This window comes from Neophocaena asiaeorientalis, unplaced genomic scaffold, assembly GCF_003031525.2.
Source record: "Neophocaena asiaeorientalis asiaeorientalis breed wild unplaced genomic scaffold, Neophocaena_asiaeorientalis_V1.1 scaffold1, whole genome shotgun sequence".
In the NCBI taxonomy this organism is placed as follows: Eukaryota; Metazoa; Chordata; class Mammalia; order Artiodactyla; family Phocoenidae; genus Neophocaena; species Neophocaena asiaeorientalis.
Window position 1 is genome coordinate 1,161,299 of NW_020171981.1, and position 8,062 is coordinate 1,169,360.

Consider the following 8,062-nt stretch of genomic DNA (forward strand, 5'->3'; position numbering starts at 1 on the left):
CCCTCCCTTCTGGAGCTCAGGGGAGCCAGGGCTGTTGTCCCAGCGGCCTTGGGTGGTGTGGCCCCAACCTCAGCCCTTCAGACTTGGTAGTGCGTGGAAGGCAGAGACGGGCCAGGTACATCACAGGGAGAAGTGTGGGTCTAAGCAAGAGAGTCCTCCTGGGCCAGCTGGGCTGTGGGAAGGGCTCAGGGAGGGAGGGTATGAGAGGGTCCTTCTGTTCTGGCTGGGGGGCAGCAGGGGAGGGATGGGACATTCACCAGCCCCCAGGTTGGGGCAGGGGCACTGGGAGGCCGGTCCAGCCCCATGTTTGGGGCTGCTTGGGTGAGTGAGCAGAGGGGGTCAGGGCCTGGGGAAGCTGGGATGGCGCTGGAGAGGGGAAGGACAGTTTTTCTGACCTTCACTGGCCTTTGGTTTCTGTGGCCCAGGGCTTGGGATTGTGGGGCGATACAGGCAGATGGGGTCTCTGTCCCTGGGGAGCCCCCATCAGGGAGGAACATGGCCCCAGACCTTGGGAGCCCCGGGTCTGAGTGGGGAGGCCCAGCCTCTGTCCTGGGGAGTTCGGGAACATCCACATGGGCGACAGAGACAGAGGACAGATGGAGTCACTCAGCTGTGGGGCACAGGGCTCACCGGGCCTCCCTGGTGAATGCCTCTGCCACTTAGGGAGTGATGGAACCTGAGGGTCTTTCTGCTTCTCCTCCCTGGGTTGGGGGTACCACCCCAGAGCTGATGGGCCCTCCCCCAAGTTACCAGGCCTGGTCAGAGCTGTGATCAATTGAAACTGCTGGTCCAATGCTTGCCGGTTAAGCAGAAACTTCTCCCACCACCTCTGCCTGGCTCTGTGGGGAGGAACCATCACTGGCCCCCCTTTATGGATGAGGAAACTGAGACTCAGGGACGTGAGATGCCCGTGCTAGAGGGCTCGGGTCCTAGGGGCCAGACCACTGTGTTTAGAATGCCTTGCTCTCTGATGTTTGGGGGAATCTGATGCAGGCATGTCCTGGGCAGTGCAGGGAAGGGCAAGTCAGATCTCTGTCCCGGCTGTCTCCCAAGCCCTGAGACCCGGTGTGTGCCATTCCAGTTCTCGGCCCCTCTGTCAGGCCCTGTACCCTGCTTCAGTCCCCGGCGGGCCAGAGGGGAGGGTGGGTCCTGCTGAGGCTGCATCTTCCACACCCACGGCCCACCCAGGCTGAGTCAGGGCCGGGCAGGAGCGACGGGGGTGGCAGCTTTCCCAGGGCCAGCCCGGGCGGCGTCCACATTCCTCACAAGCTGGGTGCGTCTGGGCTTGGCCAAGCTAGGAGTCCTGGGACCCGCCCAGGCCCCCGCCTGCCCCAGAGGCAGCTCAGCACCGTGGCCTTGGCCTCGTAGGGACCCCACCTGGCAGCCGCCTGGACCGGGGTATGTGCTTGCCTTGCACATATCTGCTGGGTGGGGGGGATCCTGCTGGTGCCCCAGCCCCCCACCATGGCCCGGGCATTGGGGTGCCCACTGCTCACCCCCTCCTCAGGCCCCCCTTTTGCCTCTGCGCTTGGAGACCTGGAGGCTGAGGCTTATGCCGCCCATCTGCGGTTTGGGCCTTGGTCTCGCTCACGGCTCAGCAATGCTGGTGGAAGGGCGAAGGGTGTCCCGACAGCTGGGGGGTGACGAGGGCCCCTGCAAGGCCAGGAAGCAGCAGGGGGCTCATCCTGTTTGTAGCGCCCAGTCTCTCAGGGAGGCCTTTGTCCTCAGCGGCTTGGAACCCTTGGTGCCAGGTGCGGTGCTGGGGCGGAGGCTCTGAGGGGGGCCCTGTGTCCACGGGGGCTCCAGCTCTGGGGGCTGCCTACAGCGTGCCCCTCCCTGCTTCCTCCGCATGCCCGCCGGGCTCTCTGCAGGGCAGGGGCCTGCTAGGGATCCACGCAGGGGTTGGTCAAGGCCAGTCCCCACCTCTCCTTTGTTGCCCACAATCCACCTCCTCTCTCTGGGCCTCAGTTTCCTCTCCTGTCAAAGGAGGACAGATCCCCCCTACATACCTGCTGGGTGGGGTGCAGGCTGGGGTCGGGGGGAACGTGAGGCCCCTGGGCTCTTGGTGGGCGGACTGTGACCTTGAGACTGAGACCTGAGATGGGCTGTGCTGGGCCACCACCCCTTCCCCACGGGGGACCCTCCACCCCAGCTCTGCGGTTTCCCCATCAGCCTCTGTGGGTCAGGCCAGGCCCCTGCCTGGGGGTAGGGGAGGTAACCTCAAATCTGGGATCTGGGGACCCTGTCCACGGTTCCCCACTTCCGCTGAGGGCTGCTGGTAGAGCTAGCATTTCATTCACTCCAGCGAATGGCTGCCAGGCGCCACTCGCCTTCCCGAGTCACCCAGTTCTACGGCCTCAGCAGTTCTGAGTTCAGCCCGTGGGGCCTGGGCTGGTCGCCTCCGTCATGTCCCCGCAGCAGGCAGGGCCGGGCTGTTTCCTGGGCAGGCCCAGGGCTGCTTGGGCTGCAGAAACTACTTCCCAGGCCTTGGTGGCAACCAACGGGCCCTGGCCCTGTGCCCAGAGTGGGCGTGGGAATACTGTCCTGCACGGAAGGTCGGGAAGGGTGACACCGGGGCTGTCGGAGGAGGGGCAGGGGACAAGCTGAAATGTCAACTCAGCATGTCACTTGGAGAGGCAGCAGGCTGAGTGCCAGGAGACCAGGGGGCCTGGGCCAGGGGAGGGGGGAGCAGGTGGGCACAGCCCCTACCCCATCTAGCCCATCACTGAGCACCCCTCAGGCTCCCCCCTCCCCGGCTTCCGACGGCTGAGCCCTAGAGCTGGCGTTCTGCGTGACCCTGTTCCTGCGGACTCTCTAGAGCAGCACTTTGCCCTGGGAGTGGTGCTGTTTGTACCACTAAGGTGCAAGTAAGGAAGTGCCTCAGCCCCTGAAAGCCAGCGCTGTGTCCTGGTGTCCTTGGGCTAAGGATGGTTCAGTGTGTGTGTGCATGTGTGTCTGTGTGTGTGTGTGTACATGTTTGTGTTGGGGGGAGGCAGTTGTCCCAGTGGAGGTGGATTTCTGGACATGCAGACCAGGGTCTCTCTAGCTGGATTCTGAACCCTGAAGGATTCTGGGAGTTAGCACTGAGAACTGGGCCTGGGGCAGGCTGGGAAACCGTGGGAACAGGTGAGAACAGGCTGGAAGGGTGCGGCAGCAGCTGGAACGTGTAGGCTGGAGCAGCTCCACCCTCCCTCATACAGGAATGGGTGCTGGCTGGGGAGCCGGGACCCTGTGCCTCCCCCATGCTGTCCCCAGCTCTGCTCTGCTGGCCTCCCCAGCCCCTGCTCCCTCCCGTGGGGCATCCCCACACCCCCTCACTCCTTGCTGGGCTAGAGCCAGTGGCTCAGCTGGGCCAGGCTGCTTGGGAGAAGCTGGCCACTTTCCCTGAAGATTCCCAGGGTTTTGGTTTGCACGTTTGTTTCTGACCCTCTGCACAGACAGAGTCTGTCACTCACGGGGGTCGTGTTCTGATGAGTTAGGAAAGCACGCGGCTCACCTGTGGGGTGTTCCCTGAACCAGTGGATGGGGTTTCTGGGCTAACTCTCCTCCTGGGATAGGGGCTGAGGGCACCTGCCATTCCCAGAGCTTCTGGACACACTGTTGGCCTCTGCAGAGAGGCTTTGTCCTCGCCTGTCCTTCACGGTTGATCAGGGAACCCTGTGGCCTTCAAGAGAGAGGCCGTGCTCCTTAGCAGAGCATACAGGGCCTTCCACTGTGGGCCCCTGCCCGCCTCTCCAGGCCCAGCTCCCATCTCAGCCTCCCCAGCCAACACCCCCCCATCCGAGGCGTCTCACTTCCCTGAGGGTGCCAGGCCCTGGGGCCTCCCGGCTTTTGCACATGCCAGTCTCCTGCCAGGAAGGCTAGTGTCTACCTGTGACCCTTATGTGTACAGGTCCCTGCTCAGACCCCTGCCCCAGCTGTCCTGCCTCTTGGGCTGCATCGGGGGGTCCCTCTTAGGTGCTCCCACGGCCCCACCTGCTCAACCAGCTTGTGACGTCTGGTGCCTCCCCCGGGGACAGAGCCCCCTAAGACCAGGGCCCACTGTCATGTGTGTCCCCTGCCACGTCTCCAGGCTCTCCCTCACGGAGGTCGGGGAGTGAGAGAATGAACTAGTGAATGGGTGCAGGCAGCGTGGGGAATTCCTCTGAGGCCTGCAGACTTGTAAAGGGCTGTCACGTGATCCTGGCCCTGGTTCTGCTGCCTCCAGTCCGAGGAAAAACACCCCTCTACCTTGGGATTGGGGCCTCCTGGGCAGATTCCAGAAATCTCTCTGAGAGCAAGGTGGGTAGAAGCTCCCCCCCCCCGCCCCCCGCCACGGGGAGGACTCAAGGCTAATGGGCCAGTGCGCATGGCAATGGCTGCTTTGTGAGAGTGGGTGGGTAAAGGACGAGCCGTGAGAGGCTGAGTGTGCACAAGTGTGAAAGTGCCCACGAGTGTGTAAAAGCGTGAGCGTGAGCCTGTGAGTGTGAATCAGTGTGAGGCTGTGCACGTCTGTACGCACGTGTGAGGGTGTGGATACAGGTGGGTGTGCAAGTCTGTGAGCGTGAATGTGTGTGAGAGCTGATTGTGAGTGTGGGTGTCTGTGAATGTGTATACACCCTGTGCGAGTGTGTATGGATCTATGAGTCCGTGTGCATCTGTGATCACGAACGTGTGAGTGTGACTATGTGAAAGCTGTGGGCGAGTGTGTGAAGGTGGGAGCCTGAGTGTGTATGTGAATGTGCCTGAGAGCGTAAGAGTCTACGAATGCGTGTGAGTGTGTGGTATGAAGTTGTATGAGTGGGAGAGTGTGAATGTGTGTAAATGCGTGAGTGTGTGAATATGTCAGTCTGTGAGCATGTGACCATGGGCGTGCGAGTGTGCGTGTAAGCTGAGTGTAAAGGTGTGGCTAATCCTGGAGGGTGGTGGCAGGGGACCCAGGGCCGTGGGAGAAGCTCCGTCTCCCCTTCCCCAGGGTGGAGGTCAACCCCAGGGAACCCTCCAGGAGTCTGGGGAGACCCTAGGAGCTGCCAGGCTCATGTTTGCCCCAGAAGTTGACTCAGAGGGGCAAGGGGTCTTTCCCTGTTCTAGAGAGAGCTGAGGTCAATCTTCACTAGAAAGAAAAAAAGTACCACCAAATGGATTCAAAATAATATCTACAAAATATGGGTAGGATTTAAGAATTAAGACAACAAACACCTGTGAACCCACCACCCGATTTTAGAAACGTTGACAGCACCCTCTCCCATCGCACCACGACCCGCAATGGGGATTTTGGGCTGTTATAACCTTGCTCTCTTTGCAGATCTGAAGCACTTCTCTCCAGGCCCCGTGGGTGAGACACAGGGCTCTTTCTGCCTGTTAAGCTGCCGGCGAGGCCAGGGCGGCTCAGTGCTGCCTCCTGGGGGCGCGGGACGCTGGCTTCCTCCCTCTCCGCGCCGCCACCACCCGGGGTAGGAGCCCCACCCAGGTCACTCTGCAGACCCCACAGAGGTGCACGTACTCGCTGTGCACGCACGCGCAAGGCACGCCCAGACACATGCGCACACCAGGCACTCACAGAGCTTTGCACGCAGACGTGATCCATCTATTGTGAAGGGAGCAGGTGCCATACTCTGTGTGGGGCGCTCCAGCAGGAGCCAGCCCACAGCAGCTGCTGCCTCAGGGAGCTGGAGGCAGGAAGGGGGTGGTCCACATGAAGGGGGTCCTCGGGGACCCTCCCACTCAGGGCTGGGGGAGTCTCGGTAAGAAGTACCTTTGGGGTGAGCCATTTAATAGAAAGGTCTAAGCACGGGGTTGCGGGAGGAGGGCTTTTTGCCAGAGGCAGGGAAAGGTTTTTTGGAGATGGAGAACGAAGGGAGGAGAGGCATAATGCAATGCACAGGCCAGCTTCAACAAGGAATTTCATGTCCATTGGCCTGGAATGCACGCAATGGCCCAGCCGGGGCCCCTGGTGCTACGGGGGTCACGGGACTACAGGGGGAGGAGCTGAAGACGGTGAGGAGGAACCAGGCCCCTGGAGAAGGCGCCGGTGTGAAGCGCAGGTGGAAGATGTCTTGAGTCCCGTTGTCCCTACGCTAGTCGCAGGTGCCACCTCCCGGGACTGCTTGGCAGAGGCGCGCGACCCAGGGAGGCCAGCAGAGGGCGCTCCCGCTACAGATTTGAGGCTCCAGTTGGCGCGGTCTTGAGCCCGGGGTTTAACTAGGATTAGATCATTCTTGGAAAGCGCCCGGGCCTGCAGTCCTGATGGAAGCATTCTGGCTTCCCCCTTGGGGGCTACGGAGCAGAAGGGTGAGAAGAGACGACCACGTGAGGTGGGAGCCCCACCAGTGTCCTCCTTCTCCCTTTCCTCTGCTCCCTGGTCAGATGCTGTCCGGTCAGTGTTTGCACCCGCTGTCTCCAGGTGGCGACCTTGGAATCAACCCAGAAACGCGACTGGCTCTCCTAACCTGCCCTGGAAGCCTTCCTCGAGGCCAGCCAGCTTTTCTAGAACGTTCCCCAGGGAACTAGTCCCAGGGCTCTGCCTCGGGAGTCTCCCCGCTTCCCTCGCTGGCCACTAGGTGGAGGACTTCCTCGCCTGGTGCCCAGAAGGCTTTCCCAGCTGCCACAACCACCAAGCCCGTGGATGCTAGAGTTTTCAGGACCGAATGCAGCCCTTTGTCTTCTGCCACAAAGCGTGACAGGCTTCCACGTGGCCGGTTGGTGGACCCAGCCAAGTCCAGCTGGCTCAGACGAGGTGGCAGCCCCAGCAATCCCTTGGTGGTGGTGGTGGGGGATTATGGAGGAGAAAGTCCCTTCAGTTGTGAGTGCCTCCTTCCACACCCTGGCATCTCCACCCAGGCAGAGGCACCTGGAACTCAGGTCATTCACGTATTCATGCATTTCTGCAGTTATCAAGCACCATTTGCTATATCTGTTCCTGGGGACAGAAAGGAGGCAGGGTTCCTGCCTGAGTGGAGGACGAGACAGGAAATAGGTGTGACCACACAGGGTGGTACGTGCTTTGAGGTCAGTGAATTGATTTCTTCCTCTGAACCCTGCTTTTCTCTCTGGCTTCTCGGACCCAGTCAGTGGCATATTACCTGCCCACCTGCTCAACCCCGAAAATGCAGAGTCATCCTGACGCCTCCCCCCGCTTAGGCCCATCTCCCTGTCGGCCACTGTGTCCCATCCTTGCCCTCATCATCTCTCTCCCAGACCATCCCTTTAGCCCCGGGGCTGGCCCTTGGCCCCCTTCCGGCTTTCACATGGCCACCAAAGTGAGCGCTTCTTTTATGCCCAGAGGCATAAAAGAAAAAATTAGCAAATGTGACCTAAGGGAAATCGTTTTGTTTGGGGAAAAAAACACTGTAAACAAAGTTGGAAGACCAGTGGTCAGCTGGGAAAAGACATTGCAGCCCATGTGGGAAAGGCCTTCTTCTCACGATGACCAAAAGCTCACACACATCAGGAGGGACAAGATCCCACAGAAAAAAAAAAAAAAAAAAAATGGTGTAGACTAGGAACAGCTGGTTCATAAAAAACAAGAAGGGTGCTGGCTTTGGCAGCACATGTACTAAAACTGGAACAATAGAAGATTAGCATGGCCCCTGGGCAAGGGTGACACCCAAATTCGTGAAACATTCCATATTAAAAAAATGATACAAATGAACTTATTTAGAAAACAGAAACAGAGTTTCAAAACACACTTATGGTTACCAAAGGGGAAATGTAGAGGGGAGTGACAAACTAGAGTTTGGGGTTAACAGATACACACTTCTATATATAAAGTAGATAATCAACAAGGACTTACTACTGTAAGTAGTAAACACAGGGACCTCTACTCAATATTCATTCTATAACACCTATATGGGAGAAGAATCTGAAAAAGAATGGATATATGTTTATGTATAACCGAATCACTTTGCTGTACACCTGAAACTAACACAACATTGTAAATCAACTCTACTCCAATATAAAATAAAAATTAAATTAAAAAAACCAACCAAAAAAAAAAAAAAACCAACCAAACAAGAAGGGACTAAAAATTTAGGGAAGGATAGTCAGTCTTACTCATGAATAAAGAAATGGAAACTGAAGCGAT

At 58.7% G+C, this 8,062-nt stretch overlaps 1 non-coding gene across 1 annotated transcript; it reads left to right on the forward strand.

Moving 5' to 3' along the window:
* Positions 1-7,510: 7,510 nt before the first annotated feature.
* LOC112400587 (U6 spliceosomal RNA) lies at positions 7,511-7,613 on the forward strand. Its single transcript, XR_003003432.1, has one exon. It is a non-coding gene; the product is annotated as a U6 spliceosomal RNA (small nuclear RNA).
* Positions 7,614-8,062: the final 449 nt, after the last annotated feature.